This window comes from Alosa alosa, chromosome 23 (genome assembly GCF_017589495.1).
Source record: "Alosa alosa isolate M-15738 ecotype Scorff River chromosome 23, AALO_Geno_1.1, whole genome shotgun sequence".
Lineage (NCBI taxonomy): Eukaryota > Metazoa > Chordata > Actinopteri > Clupeiformes > Clupeidae > Alosa > Alosa alosa.
The window spans coordinates 5,600,882-5,618,497 of NC_063211.1; the positions used below are offsets into that span (position 1 = coordinate 5,600,882).

Below are 17,616 nucleotides of genomic sequence, written 5' to 3' on the forward strand. Positions count from 1 at the left end.
GCGATTTTGATAACGATAAAAAGCTAATATCCAATCAGAACCCATCAAATTTTAGCCGTCACATTCATTAACACAAGGAGAGACTTTGTTTATCGTTGCTCAGTGTGGACGCTGTTATCGTTATGGTTATAGTTATCGTTATCACTCTTGGTGTGAATCACCCTTTACTGTCCAAGTACACTCAGTTTTGGACTTAATCTGGCACATGCAAGGATCAGGTTTTCTACATATTAATGAGAAATGTAGATATTTCATGTACTATAAAAAATGCCTCCCATGAGGGTTCAGTGGAATTGTGGGTAAAGCAATGCTCAGGCTAATTTTAGGCCTTGTTGTTCCGAGACCCAAAACAAAAGCACAATCCATGTTATAAGGCAGCCAGGGCTGCAGGATTCTGGTCCTCTGCATTGTCCTCCTGCCAGTCATCTGACTTCTCCCCAGACGCCACGAGAGAAATGGTGTCTGCCTCCTGGAGGAACCAGGGCAGACTGGAGCAGCCCGACGGCTCCGGAGGAGCAGCATGTCCTGGGACGGCTCAGCATAGCTCTTTACATGCCTTACAGCCAGCTGTCAGTTGTTAACATGGCTGCTCAAAATCCAGAGCTGGAGTGCCAGACCCATAGAATCAGAATCAGGATCAAATCTGTGGCCAAAACAGAGGTCAAGGAATATGACCTTCTGACTCAGGTCTAGGGAGGCCCTCACATGAGAGTTGCCCAAGGAAGTGGCTGCTGGTGTCTGTGTCTGTGTGCACAGAGAAAGTGTCAGAGAGTGTGTGAGTGTGAGAAAGAGTGTGAATGAGTGTGTGAGTGTGTGTGTGTGTGTGTGTGTGTGTGTGTGTGTGTGTGTACAGTATTGTGTGTGTGTTCTGCTACAGCTGTGAAAGTGCTGCCGCTGGGGCCAGGTCACTGAGGGCCCAGGGCTTCCTTTGTCACGTCTACCCTGAACCTGAACTATGAGTGGGGAGGGGGACCGGGGGGACCAAGGGAATACAGCTGCTGGTCAGCACAGATGTATCTGCCATACGCAACGTATGCAGATGAATTCACTTTCCATTCATCTGTGAGGAAGTCTGAGGAGTTCCTCGGACATCTCGTGATGTAGCATAGACTAGTAGTGTGCACTAGACTAGTAGTGTGCACTAGACTGGTAGTGTGCACTGGTTATCCTTTGGACATTACAAATGGGACACTTCATGATAAAAACTGTTCAGTGTTTCAGTGAGAATCTAAAGATGTAGGTCCATGTCAGGCTACTGATACTGTTGACAGTAAGACTACCCTGCACACTTCAGAGGTGGTGAGAACAGGGTTCAAAAGCGTATATCTACCGCCCTGATTCTTCTACACATTCCCATTGTGCTGGTTCATACTAAATATCCATATTCATTCTGTTTTTTTTATAATATATTATGTTAATACACTGCATATATTTATATTATTCTTACTACTCTTAAAATGGTACTGCTACTACACTGCACATATCTGTACATGTTGTTCATACATTGTTCATACTACATAGCCATATCTATTCTGCACTTACTGCTAATACATTGCACATATTTATATTTAATTTATATTACTGTAAACTACTTTTAGTCTGGACCAAACATTGAAAAAAGGCCTCAGAAAAGAGGCAGTAGGCATTTTTGAGGAAAAGTTGTTATACAGCATTTTTAGATAGTTCAAAGCAGAGCCATATAAAGGTACCTTTATATGGCTCTGGTTCAAAGGGTCCTAAATACAAATCCACCATATAACATTTTTTTAGGGCCCAAGTTTCTCAGAATTTTCCTTCAAAAATGGATGCCTTGCTCTCAGGCGAGAAAATACTGGTAGATAGGGAAAAAAAAATTAACTTCTATGTATCACCACAACACTTTCCCAGTTGGTGTCTTACATTAAGACAAGTAGTTTTTGTACTACAAGTTTTCTGAAATGTAATGTTTAAATATGCAAATGAGGCTTAATCTACTGAAATATGGGCTAATGCACACATTTCCAAACTTAAGCTAGGGGTACTACTATGATCGCATCAAAATGGCTAGTTTTAAAACTAAGGCGGCTTGACACAACTGGACACTTTGCTTGTACCATTATCAGGCTTCCTAAATAACTCGAGCATTATTCATTTGTGCACAGAGGGATGGAATCTGGGATCTGCACCTTTGTGCATTGCTGCATTCCAGAAAATGTTGCCCTTTTTCATGCGGTATAACCACATCAATTATGCACGGTGGGGCACTATCTACCTGAATGAAATGCACCAACTTCCTAAACCAGTAAAAACGGAGTTTGATGCCAGAAACTTTGTAGTCACCGCTTCAACCAAGTGGACCCTGATCATAGTCAGGAGTGACTATGACTCGAAAACTTTTCTCAACCTTCAAATCGCTACTCAACCCTCAGCTGCCTCCTCCTCCATCCAGCCTTACTGCAGATACCCTCGCCTCATTTTTACAAACAAAGTGGCGCAATCAGCAGTCAATTCTCTACATGCCCACTCAACGATCTGACTCAGATACCGCGACTCCTACAACCTCTAGGGACTGCTGGAACATCTTTTTTCAGCATTCACGCCTCTCTCCGAGAGTGAAGTGTCCAGACTCCTGACATACAGCCGTCTACCACATGCTCACTGGACCCTATACCCACTGAGCCTACTTCAGTCCATCAGCCCGACCATCGCTTCCAGCTATCACACATGTGATCAATGCCTCGCTTAACCTCCGCACATTTCCAACAGCGTTCAAAGTGGCCCGGTAACACCGTTAGCATTTAAGAAAGCTTCTCTCAACCCTGCTCAAGTCGAGAACTACCGCCCCTGTCTCACTACTGCCTTTCCTATCCAAAGGCATTGAACGAGCAGTCTCCAAACAGGTCTCTGACTTCCTTTCACAGAACAACCTTCTGGATCCAAATCAGTCTGGGTTCAAAAGCGGCCACTCTACCGAAACGGCTCTGCTGTCTGTAACAGAAGCCTTAAAGAAGCCAGGGCGACCGCCGGTCATCAGTACTCATTCTGCTTGACTTATCGGTTGCCTTTGACACGTTAATCACCGTATCCTTCTCTCTATACCGCTGACATGGGAATCTCCGGTTCTGCTCTCTCCTGGTTTGAATCCTACCTCACAGGGACGCCGTTTAGCATTATCATGGCTTGGTCAGCTATCCGCACCTCACCATCTCACCACAGGGGTCCCCAAGGCTCAGTGCTGGGCCCCTCCTCTTTGCTATCTACACCACCTCCTTGGGACAGATTATCCGTTAAAGACGCGGCTTCTCATACCACTGCTATGCAGGCGACACACAGCTCTATCTGTCCTTTCCACCTGACGACCCCTGGTTTCAGCACGGATCTCAGATTGCCTTTCAGACATAGCTACATGGATGAAGGCACCACCTCCAGCTGAACCTCTCAAAGACTGAACTGCTGGTCATCCCAGCTAAACCTACCATACACCACGACATCAACATCAAATTTGACTCCTGTCTGTTTCACCGACCAGGACTGCAAGAAATCTAGGAGTTGTTCTCGACAACCAACTAAACTTCTCAGATCATGTTGCCTCAGTCGCCCGGTCATGCCGTTTCGCACTCTACAACATACGGAAAATCAGGACTTACTTGACTCAAGATGCTACCCAACTTCTGGTTCAGGCAATAGTCATCTCACATTTCGACTACTGCAATGCCCTCCTGACAGGTCTCCCAGCCTGCGCAGTGAAACCACTTCAGATGATCCAGAACGGCGGCGGGCGCATCTGGTCTACAACCAACCCAAAAGGGCACATGTTACCCGCTGCTCATCCAGCTACACTGGCTACCTATGGCGGCCCGCATCAAATTCAAGTCTCTAATGCTTGCCTACAAAGTAGTCTCGGTTCTGCTCCCACCTACTTGAATGCCCTCATACAGACTTACACTACCTCCAGACCGCGCTCCTCTGACGAACGACGTCTAGCTCTACCACCGTGCGCTCAAGCCAATCCAAACTTTTCTCATCTGTTGTTCCTCGTTGGTGGAACACACTGCCAGTTCCTACAAGGGCAGGGACATCCTTTTCCACTTTCAAAAAACTCCTGAAGACCCAGCTCTTTAGAGAACATCTACTCTCATAGCAACACTTACAACAAGTCTTACTGATCCTAGCACTCACCAGCCGTTTTTTAAACTGACAAGTAACTGCTAAAAACAGCACTCACCGACGACTTATTCTTACTGTACTCTAATGTTTTTTTTTAAACGGTCCTAAAATTGTGAGAATTGTTCTAAAACTTACTGTTTACCATGTTGTTAGTCGCTTTGGTTAAAAAGCGTCAGCCAAATGTAATGTAATGAGTGGCTATGGTGTATTGGAAAGAAAGGCGGAGGCATTGTTGGAAACACAAAGACATCCTCAGCACTAAGTAGGTGGGCTCTGTCTTTCAACCTCCAATCCAGTCTTGCCCATGACACTAAAGTTGCTTTTGGCCAGGGACCAGATGATAACTACATCCATAGTGAAATGACAAAAGTCTGAATGAAACGGGACAATGCAGATGAAGATGCTTTGCTTGCAGTCTTGCAGAGGTTTGGCCTTTTCTTTGCCAACCTGTCCCAGACCCTGCAACACATTGCAAACAAAGACTTGGCCACGCAGGATATTGAAAGCGAGCTGTTGACAGCACCACAGAAAGGTCAAAGTCAATTAGATACATTTGTTGTTGAGAGGCTGTTGCCATCTGGGGGAGGGGGGAGAGTCTTGTTCAGGGACAAACTTAAAAAGAACAAGTATTTAACGTTTGCGTCTTTGTTTGAAGTTAAGAAGTCAGTTCTAAAAACAGGAAACATTCTGCAACGCCTCACTGCTGCATATGATGCAGAGCGCCCAGTCAATCTTGACAGCATTATGATGCATGAACTATTTGTTGTGCCCTTGTCTCTGGCAGATGTAAATGGTTAGCTTCGTTCAGGTTCAAAGGCAGTGTTTACTAAGATTCTAGCTGCTGGCATTCCATGTCCCAACCACCTTGATAACAGAGACATTCGGGATGAACCAATGCTCATCATTGATGGTCAAGCTCTGGTCATTGCCATTGGAAAGCCACAAGCAGCAAAGAGTTTTGGGGACCTTGCTGATGTTTTTGTGGAATCTGTTCTCAGAAGTGGAGCACAATTCCAGCGAATTGATGTTTTGTTTGATCACTACCAAAATTTTATCAAAAGTAGAACACTAAAGCGCCGTGAAAGAGGCTTGGTGGCAATCAGAAGACCAATTGAGAGCAGAGATTTGCCTCTTCCTGCAAAGTGGGAGAACTTTATTGCTCATGCAGACAACAAGGCTGATCTTTAGCTGAAGGCTTTAACACTGACTGCTTGGAAGCCAAGCATGAAGAAGCAGACACAAGAATTGTTCTTCACTGCATTAGAAGCAACGCATCAAATATTGTTGTCTCAGCGAGAGACACCGACATCTTGGTACTGCTGATTGCCCATTTCCACATGATCTGGATGAAGGCAGGTACAGCAAAGGACAGAAAGTACATTCCAGTTCATGCCATAGTAGAACATTTGCAGATGGAACCACAGGTCCTCAATCTGCTTCCAGGTTTTCATGCGCTTGACTGGAAGTGACTTCGTACATTGCTGGACGCACAAAAAAGTCATGTTGGGATGTATTTGTACAGCATCATCATCTGTTAAAGGGGCTTGATGAAGGTCCTTATCTTAGTGAACTCACCATTCAGAATGTAGAACGTTTTTTCTGCAAACCGTATGGAGCAGTGAATGTTGACAACATCAACGACGTTCAAGTAAGCATGTTTGTGAAGGGCATGACAATAGAAAGACTGCCACCAACCAGAGATTCTCTCTACTTCCACATTCAGCGTTCTCACTTCCAGGCTTTGGTCTGGTGGCAGGCCCACATGCAGCAGCCAATTCTGCCACCCCCTGAGACCATGGGATGGAAAATGGAGGAAAGTTCACTTGTTCCTCAACTCATGTCACTACCGCCGGTTCCGGATGCTTGTGAGGAGTTCATCTCCTGTGGTTGCACCAAAGGATGCAAGACAGCTAGATGCAGTTGTAAGCCTAACCCATGTACTGCTGCTTGCAAATGCAGAATGTCATGTGATACTTGTATGAATCAATGATAAGTAAAAATAACATTTCAGAAAACGGAGTTTTACGGTGATATCAATGTTTTTGTTGTGTTTTTGCCCCATTCATACGGTGGTGTTTTGAAAGTGTCTGAGACGCATATTGTTTCAGTACAAAATATTAACAACTGGTACCCTAATGAATATGTTATATAGTGGATTTATATTCAGGAGACATTGAACCTTCAAAATATCATGTATAACAACCTTTACCCTCAAATGGCTTCATCCAATGTGTACATGTCAAATTTGGAAATGTATGCATATTAGCACATATTTCAGTAGATTAAGCCTCATTTACATATTTAAACATTACATTTCAGAAAACTTGTAATACAAAAAATACTTAATGTAAGTGACAAACTGGGAAAGTTTTGTGGTGATACATAAAAGTTTAAAATGTTACCCTATCTACCAGTATTTCTCTCGCCTGAGTGCAAGGCATCTATTTTTGAATGAAAGTTCCGAGAAACTGGGGACCTAAAAAAATGTTATATGGTGGATTTGTATTAAGGACAATTTGAACTATCTAAAAATGCTGTATAACAACTTTTCCTCAAAAATGCCTACAGGGTTACAGAATCCTGAAATCTGGTCCTGACTATTTCTGTAAACCAGCTGTATACTACTGTCAACACTGCACTATATATCTTGTCCTGTTTATGCACCACCTGCCTATACACTTCTGCTTTTATGCACTTCTGGTTAAACTTGTACTCTGCACAATAACAATAAAGTTGAATCTAATCTAATCTAATCTAATCTAATCTAATCTAATCTAATCTTGTGTCAGCTGTTTTTCACTACTCACACACTTACACACACACACACACACACAGGATGGCTTTTGCCTACAGTGTCACACTGCAGATAATTACAATTGAATACAATGTAACATGCTGCATTTTTGGAGAGTATATTTCATCGGCCCACAGACACACACACACCTGTACTCATACCTTCACAGGGAATACACATAAACCTTCCACTCCCTCGGTGAAGACAGCTCTGACTGTTTCCAGATCACCGTTCTGTGTATATGCCTGTGTGTGTGTGTGTGTGTGTGTGTGTGTGTGTGTGTGTGTGTGTGTGTGTGGTGAGTAAATATTCCAGATCACCGTTTTGTGTACATCCCTGTGTGCGTGCGTGTGTGTGTGTGTGTGTGTGTGTGTGGTGAGTAAATATTCCAGATCACCGTTTTGTGTACATCCCTGTGTGCGTGTGTGTGTGCGTGTGTGTGTGTGTGTGTGTGTGTATGTGTGTGTGTGTGTGCATATTCCTCTGCTGAAACAAAGCAGTCTTCACTACACTCCATATGTGTCTGCACTGCATATACATCTCATGCCTCTGGAATAACGTTAAACACACCAGGAAAGACAAAGAGAGATGCTGTTTAACTTTCCACTTTACACACACACCCACACCCTTGAGGATTGGGTCTGCATGGCTTCTTAAGGGTAAGTCCTACATAAGACGATCATGAGTGTGTGGAACTGCAGCAGCAGACACACACACACACAAACACACACACACAACCTGGTAGTCATGTTTTTTGGCAAGGTGACAGACACAAACCACTGGTTGGTAGCGTTTTTAACTCAGCCGATAAACACACTGACAATCTGTATATGTGGAGGGGATGGTTCAGCTCATCATTAAAACCGCAGCTAGACTACACAACGGTGAGAAGATCACGGTCACCACTCAGAGGGGTCTGTCTGTGTGAGCGGGCCTACAAGTGTCCACCAGCCAAGCGGACAGAGGCAGAGAGCCAGAGAGAACGAAGGTGATATTTTTATGTTCAATCTGTTCATTATGATGGCGTCCACCATATGTTCTCTATTAAAGTTCTGGGCCATCTGTGGAAGGAGATGAAAAAAGTGACGTCTAAAACCCTCCTTCTCTTCTCCCACACGCTCCCTAACTTTCCCCAGGCTCCCTAACTTCTCCCCTCCTCTAACTTTCCCCCTCTCCTCGTTATTCAGGAGCCTGTGTGTGTGTGTGTGTGTGTGTGGTGAGTAAATATTCCAGATCACCGTTTTGTGTACATCCCTGTGTGCGTGCGTGCGTGCGTGTGTGTGTGTGTGTGTGTGTGGTGAGTAAATATTCCAGATCACCGTTTTGTGTACATCCCTGTGTGCGTGTGTGTGCGTGTGTGTGTGTGTGTGTGTGTGTATGTGTGTGTGTGTGTGCATATTCCTCTGCTGAAACAAAGCAGTCTTCACTACACTCCATATGTGTCTGCACTGCATATACATCTCATGCCTCTGGAATAACGTTAAACACACCAGGAAAGACAAAGAGAGATGCTGTTTAACTTTCCACTTTACACACACACCCACACCCTTGAGGATTGGGTCTGCATGGCTTCTTAAGGGTAAGTCCTACATAAGACGATCATGAGTGTGTGGAACTGCAGCAGCAGACACACACACACACAAACACACACACACAACCTGGTAGTCATGTTTTTGGCAAGGTGACAGACACAAACCACTGGTTGGCGCGTTTGCAACTCAGCCGATAAACACACTGACAATCTGTATATGTGGAGGGGGATGGTTCAGCTCATCATTAAAACACGCAGCTAGACTACACAACGGTGAGAAGATGCGGTCACCACTCAGAGGGGTCTGTCTGTGTGAACGGGCCTACAAGTGTCCACCAGCCAAACGGACAGAGAGGCAGAGAGCCAGAGAGAACGAAGGTGATATTTTTATGTTCCAATCTGTTCCGTATGATGACGTCCACCATATGTTCTCTATTAAAGTTCCTGGGCCATCTGTGGAAGGAGATGAAAAAAGTGACGTCTAAAACCCTCCTTCTCTTCTCCCCATCAGCCCTAACTTTCCCCACGCTCCCCTAACTTCCTAATCGGCCCCTAACTTTCCCCCCTCTCCTCGTTATTCAGGAGCCTGTGTGTGTGTGTGTGTGTGTGTTAGTGTTAGTGTGTATGTGTGTGCGTGTGTGCTGTGTTATTGTGTATGTGGTTGCATGGTTGCTAATGTATGTGTGTGTGTGTGTGCGCGCTGTGTTATTGTGTATGTGGTTGCGTGGTTGCTAATGTGTGTGCATGTGTGTGTGTGTGTGTTCAGGAGGCTCTTGGCACTCGGACCCCCGTGGGAGTGTGCCATCAGGAGGGGTGGCGTGGAGCTCCTGAGTGTGTGTGTGTGTGTGTGTGTGTGTGTGTGTGTGTGTGTGTGTGTGTGGGAGCGGCGCGGGGCTCCTGCGACATTTAGCAGCTCATTGTGAGGCGGCGGGGGGAGCAGGGGGCATTGTGGGAGAAAAGTCAGATCCTAATCACCCATTTGTCATTAAAGGGCTCGGCTGGCCGGGTGCTGGGAGCAGCGCAGGCTTTTCACTGGCAGCTGGGCGTGGAGCTACTCTATTCCTGGAGCTGCCACCCACCCATAACCCCACTGCGCTCAATGTGTGTGTATGAGTATGAGTGTGTGTGTGTGTGTGTGTGTGGGAAGAGAACAGAAGGAAGTGGAAATGACGGGAGATGGCGCGGGGGTGGGCACACACAGGATCTTACCATCAACTCCACTCAACCTTACAGCCATGAAGCAGCCAAACACACACACACACACACACACAAATTAGTACTTACACATAGGAGACATAACCAAGCAGCCCAGAAACACTGCTTCAGCCAGTCAATCACATCACAGCTGTTAACACACATTTGCATGTTTGTCTGTGTGTGTGTGTGTGTGTGTGTGTGTTGTTAAAGAGGGTGTGTGAGGTGATGTGTGTGGGAGGAGGGAGCGTGTGAGCGAGGTGTGTTCTGCTGAGCTCACTGGGCGTGAGAGGGAAGAGCCCGTATCTCACACACACACACACACACACCACCTCAGTGGGAGATGGAAGCGCCCGGTTAAGAATAGAAGTGCAGGAGGTCCTGGACACAGAGAGACCCAGGGAGAAAAATCCCCTGCACCACTACATGGGAAATCACCCACTCAACACCACCTAACTGACCCTTTCACACTCACACACACACACACACACACACCCAGTCATGCACACACCCAATCATGCACACACCCAATCATGCACACACCCACATCACATATTGTTGTTCATACATGTGTAATAAACTATATCCTCCTCCATGTGTCCCAACATCACACATGGGAACACACCCATATGCAGCGGCTTCCAAACACTGCTCTCACACACACACACACACACACACACTTCTAACAGATAAACACACTGGAGACTAATGATTCACAGAGAGCTCGTGACGCTGCTTGGCCCGGGACGCGTTTAGATGAGGCCATAAACGAACAACAGTGAGGCGGACACACACAGGACACGCCACTCCTCACGCAAAGCTTCAGTGAACAGAACCGGCTCACCACTGACTGGAAATGTGTCTGCATGAGTATGGGAGTGTGTGTGTGTGTGTGTAGAAGTATGTGAGTATGAGTGAGCGTGTGTACTTGCATGCAGTTGGAAAAGCATGGGTATATTTGCTGTGTGCTGAGTGTGTGTGTGTGTGTGTGTGTGTCATTACAAGGCTGAATGATTATGTGCTCTACTGGCCTCACACTATTCTGTGTTTTCTTCTCAAAATTCTCTCCCTCTCCTCTCCTCCTCCCTCTCCTCTCTCCATCCTCCTCCCTCTCCTCTCTCTCCCTCCCTCTCTCTCCCTCCCTCTCTCCCTCTCCTCGGTGTTTCCTCTCTGTCTCTCCATCACAAGCCCTTCATTCCCACTAATTACTCCTGCGCATACAGAGTGGCTCTCTTCTTCCACAGGAAGTGGCAAGCCTCCCCCTAGTAGGAGCTGGGTCTGTGTCTGTGATTGTGTCTGTGCAGTGTAACAGGCCTCATATCACGGCCCAACACAACCTGACAGATGCCAGTCACTCAATCCATCTGGTAATGCTGCGGTGACAGACAGATTTTACTTGTGTGTGTTTGTTCCTGAAAATGCGTGCACACACACACACACACTTAGTCTTGAACCTGAAGGTTGTAGACTGTACACATAGACTGTACAGTAGACATATACTGTGGCCGCCAACTAGCAATGAAAGAGCTCCTTTGACAGCAGTTCAAATTACAGCTTAGTAGGGCGTGTCCCACTCGGAGGGCAAAAGAGGTGTGTGACTGCACTTGTGTGTGACTGCACTTGTGTGTGACTGCACTTGTGTGTGTCTTAAAAAGGTGGGGCACACACACACAGAGTTCAAAATGTACTTTCACACCCGATACTTCCTGCAATAACATCACACAACGCAGCATATTGATCGGAGCCATGTGTTTCAAGCTCTCGTGCGCTCGTCTGGGTTTTCAGCTGGCTGGGCCGAGCTCATTCTAGTCTGTGGGGGACTCAGTGCTGCTCTCGTCCACACAGATCACTTTCTGTTCCGCCCTGGTGTTAAATATAGCTGACCGAGGGCCGCCCGCTCCCGCCTTGGGCTTCTCGCACTCACTCACCGGCCACAGTGACACAGTGACACAGGACGTCCCCCCCACATCCACAAAATGCTGTTGTAGCAGGCAGAACCAGCTGGTCACTTGACTGCTGGTGGTGCCAGAACCAGCCGGGTCACTGACTTCTGCAGGTGCCAGTCCTCACAGTCCACACTCAACAGGACTGTGTGGTGTCGGTGGGGTTATTAAACTGACGCCTTTTTGTTTTGGGTCGTGTAACACGTCCTGAAGGTGGTTACCGCTGAATAGGGCTCTGTTTCAACAGTCTAATTAGTGGCAGGTGCACACAGGTTCAAGTTGAGTGGGGTCTGTCAGCTTGGGGGGGAAGGTCAACCACATGGAACTGAGCAGGACCGTAACACTGACCCCAAAAAGAGGAAGTGTGCTGCCACATCCTTCTCGTCTCTGTGTGGTCGTTTTCCCTCTGCTCCCAACACTGTGTGTCCATCTGAAAACATCCGATCGCTTCCGTTTGCTCATTTCCACATGCAATCTAAATGACCTCATCTCCTCCTCCTGTCATACTCACACAACCATCTATCTACACACACACACACACACACACACACACACACACACACACACACACACACAGAGTGTGAGAGAGAGTGAGAAAGCAGGGGATAGAGAGAGTTTGATGAGCTCTTTCTTCTCTTCCATTACAAACCACCAGCAGCAAATGACAACCCCTTCCCCGTCCACTCGACACACACACACACACAAAAACAGACACACGCACACACTCAAAATTGCTGAGTATGAGGGAGAGAGTTCTGGTATGCGATGTCAGGGCTTGAGTCCAAATGAGAAATCAAGCCTGATGACCCCCTCCTGTTCTATCCAGGTGGTATCCTCCAGTGGACACCGTCTCTCTCCCATTAGGTCCCCCCTGTTCTATCCAGGTGGTATCCTCCAGTGGACACCGTTTCTCTCCCCTTAGTCCCCCCTGTTCTATCCAGGTGGTATCCTCCAGTGGACACGGTCTCTGTCTCACTCGCTCGCTCACGCACTATGTGACCCCACTACATCTCAGAGCTTGGGACTCACTAGAGCATGGCTAACTGATCTCACTGAGCTAATGCTGAATACTTGTCTAACTGTGTCTAACTGTGTGTGTGTGTGTGTGTGTGTGTGTGTGTGTGTGTGTGTGTGTGTGTAAAGGCCCCAGGAGCAAAATAAGACACTCTTGCCTCACCTCATCCAGTAGCAAGAAATGTCATCTTCTTAAAGAGCACAAGCTATATAAAACAGTGTCCCTGTGCACATGCGCGGATAGATAGATACTTTATGTATATTCTTTATCTTCTACTGTCCTTATTGCTTAGTTGTGTTTATATACTTTTAATTACTTTTTCTGCTGTTAGTGTGTGTGTGTGTGTGTGTGTGTGTGTGTGTGTGTGTGTGTGTGTGTGTGTGTGTGTGTGTGTGTGTGTGTGTGTGTGTGTGTGAGAGAGAGAGAGATTGAACACACTCAGAGAACTGGTTCTTCCACTCGGTAGGCAAATGACCCTGTGACCTCAGGGGAGAAGTGCGGAGGAGTGAGTGACTAGCTCAACTTGTCAGACAGCCACAGCTAACGGCTAACCATCACTCAGTCTGTCTGTCAGCAAAGAGTATAGAAGTTACTTCTATACTCTTTGCTGTCAGTCCATGAGACATGTATCAAACCATACAACAGCAATCACATAAACGCAGGAAGTCACTGATTAAGATGAAAATTACTGTATATATTACTGCATTGGTCGTATAGTGTCGTGAGTCATCTCTGTCTAGCGTAGCCGGTAACCTATCCACGGCCACGCCTTAAGCAGTGGCCACCCATCGGCCCTTACTGGCATCCTCTGGCTGCGGCAGACGGCTATCGGGTCTCTGGACTAAAAGGTCATGCAGTGTTTTACCACTAGTGCGACGGCCATTCTCACTTGCATGATTGAGTTTGAGCACTCGCCCTCACCCGCGCTCCGACCTTTCCGAGGACAATCTTTCCAACGTCACAGACGAGCATACTGGCTCACAAGACTTCCCTTAGGGCTGGCACAGGGCTGGCACAGGGCCACCAAAAACTTGCTGACTCTACTCTCAACCTCTCTCTCTCTGTCTTTCTCTATCTCTCTCTCCAGCTCTCTCTCTCCATCTCTCTCCATCTCTCTCTCTCTCTCTCTCTCTCTCTCTCCCCATCTCTAGCCAAAAAGCCTTCTGACAGTGTTCTTGACTCCCCTCTCCCCTCCCCTCCTCTCACTCTTAAGGACCTAAAGCTACTACTCTCATCCCTGTATCTTCTCCAACGCCTTCGCTCACTCACTCCCTCGTTCGCTCTCTCTCTCTCTTTTTTTCTCTCTCTCTCTTCCCCTCTCGGTGGCCTGGAAACCAAGGAAACAGAACAGATATGCTGCAGAGGCTGTTGCCATGGCACTCAAAATACTCATCTTTCATTTTTTGGAATGTTTAAGCAGCATAACATGATGAGATTGCACAACGACACACCAATGACCATACACATACTCTCACCCTCTCACACACACAGCTTAAATTTGTGCGAGGCAGAGATCATTTCTTCTAATATTAGAACAGGAGAACTGGTTCACGGGCGAAACACACACAGCAGGGGATTGTGGGTAAGGGAGTGTGATTAAACGAGGACTCACCTTTGGTTCTGGTGCGGGTGCTTTCTGCCAGCGTCTCACACACCCTCTCGCTCACACTCACCCACACGTCAGGATTTCTGGAGAGAGAGAGAGAGAGAGAGAGAGAGGAATGAGTGATGATGAACATGAACCTGAGAAGACATTATGGGGTAGGGGGGTTGGGTCAGTGTGTGGGAGGGGGGGGGTCAGGCATTCCAAAACACACACACGCAAGGGTGCCTGTCTGAACAACTGGGCACCAGCCTGAGATAACCAGTTAGCCCCACTGGCACTGCACGCTAGGTCATCACCACGGTAAACAAAAGCAGGTGTGTTCTTTCTGTGTGTGTCTGTGTGTGTGTGTGAGACACAGAGAGAGAGAGAGAGAGAGAGAAAAAAAGATAGAAAAAAGAGAACAGGACTCCCATCTAAAAAGTGCCTATTTTTAGCCAACCTAGAAAACAGACATTTGGACTGATTGGAAGAACATCAAAGTGCTGAGCTGGCCACTAGCGGTGTGTCACTGAGTGGACGCGTCACCGGGCCAGAAACCTCACCACTCCAGTTAATCATGTCCACACGAATGGCATTCGACTGCTCTGATTCAGACTAATGACTCAGCCAAATCACAACAACATGAATGGAGAAAGAGAGAGGGAGATCTGACTCGCCTGAGTGAATCACACATCCAAAACTGCTGGTGCAGAAACTGGAGAGGTATGTGTGTGTGTGTGTGTGTGTGTGTGCGCATGAGTGTGTGTGGAAATACCAGGAACAACTGTGTACACTGCGAGTCCACAAGACAACATGTGGTATTATGATGACCCCACTCACTGGTCAGTGGTCATGTGTTCCTCAGTGTGTGTGTTGGGGGGCAAGAGAGAGAGAGAGAGAGAATGAGTGTGGGCGTAGAGATCACAGAGCTCTGGTTTTGATCCCAATGTGATGATGTTAAACATGGCATCATGTCATTCCTGGAGTTACATTGCACAAGCTCCTCAACCACAAGTATTTCATGAGTTCTCCAGTAAAAATGAGCTGATTATTCAGCATCTATAAATAGACACAAACTAGCTGCCATCAGCGTGACTGTGTGCATGTGTGTTGTTTTTTCCATCGGAAATAAATAGGATGCACACAATGTAAAAAAAGTAGCCATCATAATCATATGTGTACACTTGTTTGATGAACTGGACGAAATGTATCTTTTAAACGTATCAGGGTAAGCCATGGACAGCAGGGTCTGATTTCCTCAGTATTGGTGTTGGTCATCAGCGGAGAGCAGCATAAAGAGCGAAAGCAGCGTATTCAACCCGAGTGCGGCTACTGACCAAAACTACTGACCAAAACAAAACAGACGTTTCTGGTATTCAACCAGAGCACGGCTACGGACCAAAACTACTGACCAAAACAAAACAGACGTTTCTGGTATTCAACCCGAGCACGGCTACTGACCAAAACAAAACAGCCGTTTCTGGTGTTCAACCCGAGCACATCTACTGACCAAAACAAAATAGCCGTTTCTGGTATTTAACCCGAGCGCGGCTAATGACCAAAACAAAATAGCCATTTCTGGTGGCTACTGACCAAAACAAAATAGCCGTTTCTGGTGTCTGGTGTTCCATGACTTCATGTGCTATGGCACATGGAGTATTATGTTAAGTCATGATGACTGGCCTCAGTGGTGGGGGAGCTATCTGCTAATGTTGTTCTTCTTTAGTGTCTATACCATTAATAAAGATGGAATATGATCTGCACACACTCACACGTCATCTCTAATGATATAGATTCTTTTTCTCTCAGACACAGACACACACACACACACACACACACACACACACACACACACACACACAGAGGAGGCAAGCATTCTGAACATACCAGTCTGGATTCTGACATTATAGCAGCACAACAGTGGCTAGTGAGTGATATCAGACACAGGGCTGGGCATGGCAGTTACGGCAAACCCTGTTCGATGAGCTCTGGCACGATAACAAAACACTTTAAACAAAACAGATTAAAAGCTCTGTGTTTGCAACCTTACCATTTGCCCACCAGTCCAAACAAACACACACACACACACACACACACACACACACACACAGACAAAGCAAACCAACATGGCCACACACACAGACAAAGCAAACCAACATGGCCAAAGTCCAGAGGTATACTCAGGCAGCCATTTTAGCTCCATCATCCATCATCCAAGCTGTTTGTCAGGAGCTGGATGTCCTTTGAAGAGGACCAGAGCGCAGGTACACACCTCTGTGCTACTCTCTGGCCGTCTGTCGCAGCGCTGCACACTGATGGCTTGTGCACATGAGCAAAGAGCAGTGGGGAATCAGAGAACAACAACATAACCGCTAACGATATTAGCAGCTAGCTCTCCCCAGTGACCTCCCTCTAGGGAGGGATGAGAGATATGTGTGTGTGTGACTCCACATGAAAAGTGAGAGATATGTGTGTGTGTGACTCCACATGAAAAGTAAAGATCAAAATATTCAAGTTTCAGGAACTACGATCAGAAGTTAGATATTTCCTTAGAAAGAATGACACACACCGATTAACTGATTACCAAATACTTGACAATTAATCGACTGACTGTTGCAGTCCTAACGGTCATTAGCATCCATGCCGAGGCCAGGCTCGTTACAGCTCTGCCGAGTCCAGGACAGGTGTGTCCGCCCGTGTGCCCCATTTCCCGTGGAAGCTACTCCCCCGAGCGGAAGACAGAGTTCCGACTTCCTGTGCAGACGGCACACCGAGCAGCGTGAAGCCCCCTCCGACTGAGCTGGAGGAAGTGAGATCATAGGAAACCCCCCGTCATTAACTCAAGTGCAGAAACAAAGATGGGAGTTCATAGCAAAACTGCACAGCAGAGCGATAGTGGTGGCAGATAACAGAGACGACAAAGTCTTACATTATTAAGTAGGTCATATTTGGACAAAGCACCAACTTACCACAGAGTCACAGTGCAGCCTTTATGGACACAGAAGAAGACTGGGAAGAAAAGCAAGATCAAAGCAGGCTGTGGCTGCTATCGGGACAGAGGGGTTATTGATTAACTAGCCTTGGGCCCATTATAATGTGCAGAGTGGGTGAAACATGCCCGAGAATGAGTCAGCACTGTCAGGGGCCGTGCATGTTAGCATTCATACAAGCTAGCACTCAGCCTTACTCAGTGCAGGCCTGCTGGGCCTCCAACTTAGCATTCATACACAGCTAGCATTCAGCCATACTCAGTGCAGGCCTGCTGGGCCTCCAACTTAGCATTCATACACAGCTAGCATTCAGCCTTACTCAGTGCAGGCCTGCTGGGCCTCCAACTTAGCATTCATAAACAGCTAGCATTAAGCCTTACTCAGTATAGGCCTGCTGGGTCTCCAGCTTTCATTCATA

The 17,616-nt window shown here is 46.8% G+C and overlaps 1 protein-coding gene across 1 annotated transcript in view; it reads right to left on the bottom strand.

The window, feature by feature from the left end:
- Nucleotides 1–17,198, bottom strand: part of raph1b (Ras association (RalGDS/AF-6) and pleckstrin homology domains 1b) — a 48,037-nt gene extending 30,839 nt beyond the window's left edge. Inside the window, exons 1-2 of the mRNA XM_048235658.1 lie at nucleotides 17,178–17,198; nucleotides 14,236–14,312 (exon numbers count right to left, since the gene is read on the bottom strand). The gene's annotated coding sequence lies outside the window, so the exon portion shown is untranslated. The remainder of the gene's footprint in view (nucleotides 1–14,235; nucleotides 14,313–17,177) is intronic.
- Nucleotides 17,199–17,616: the final 418 nt, after the last annotated feature.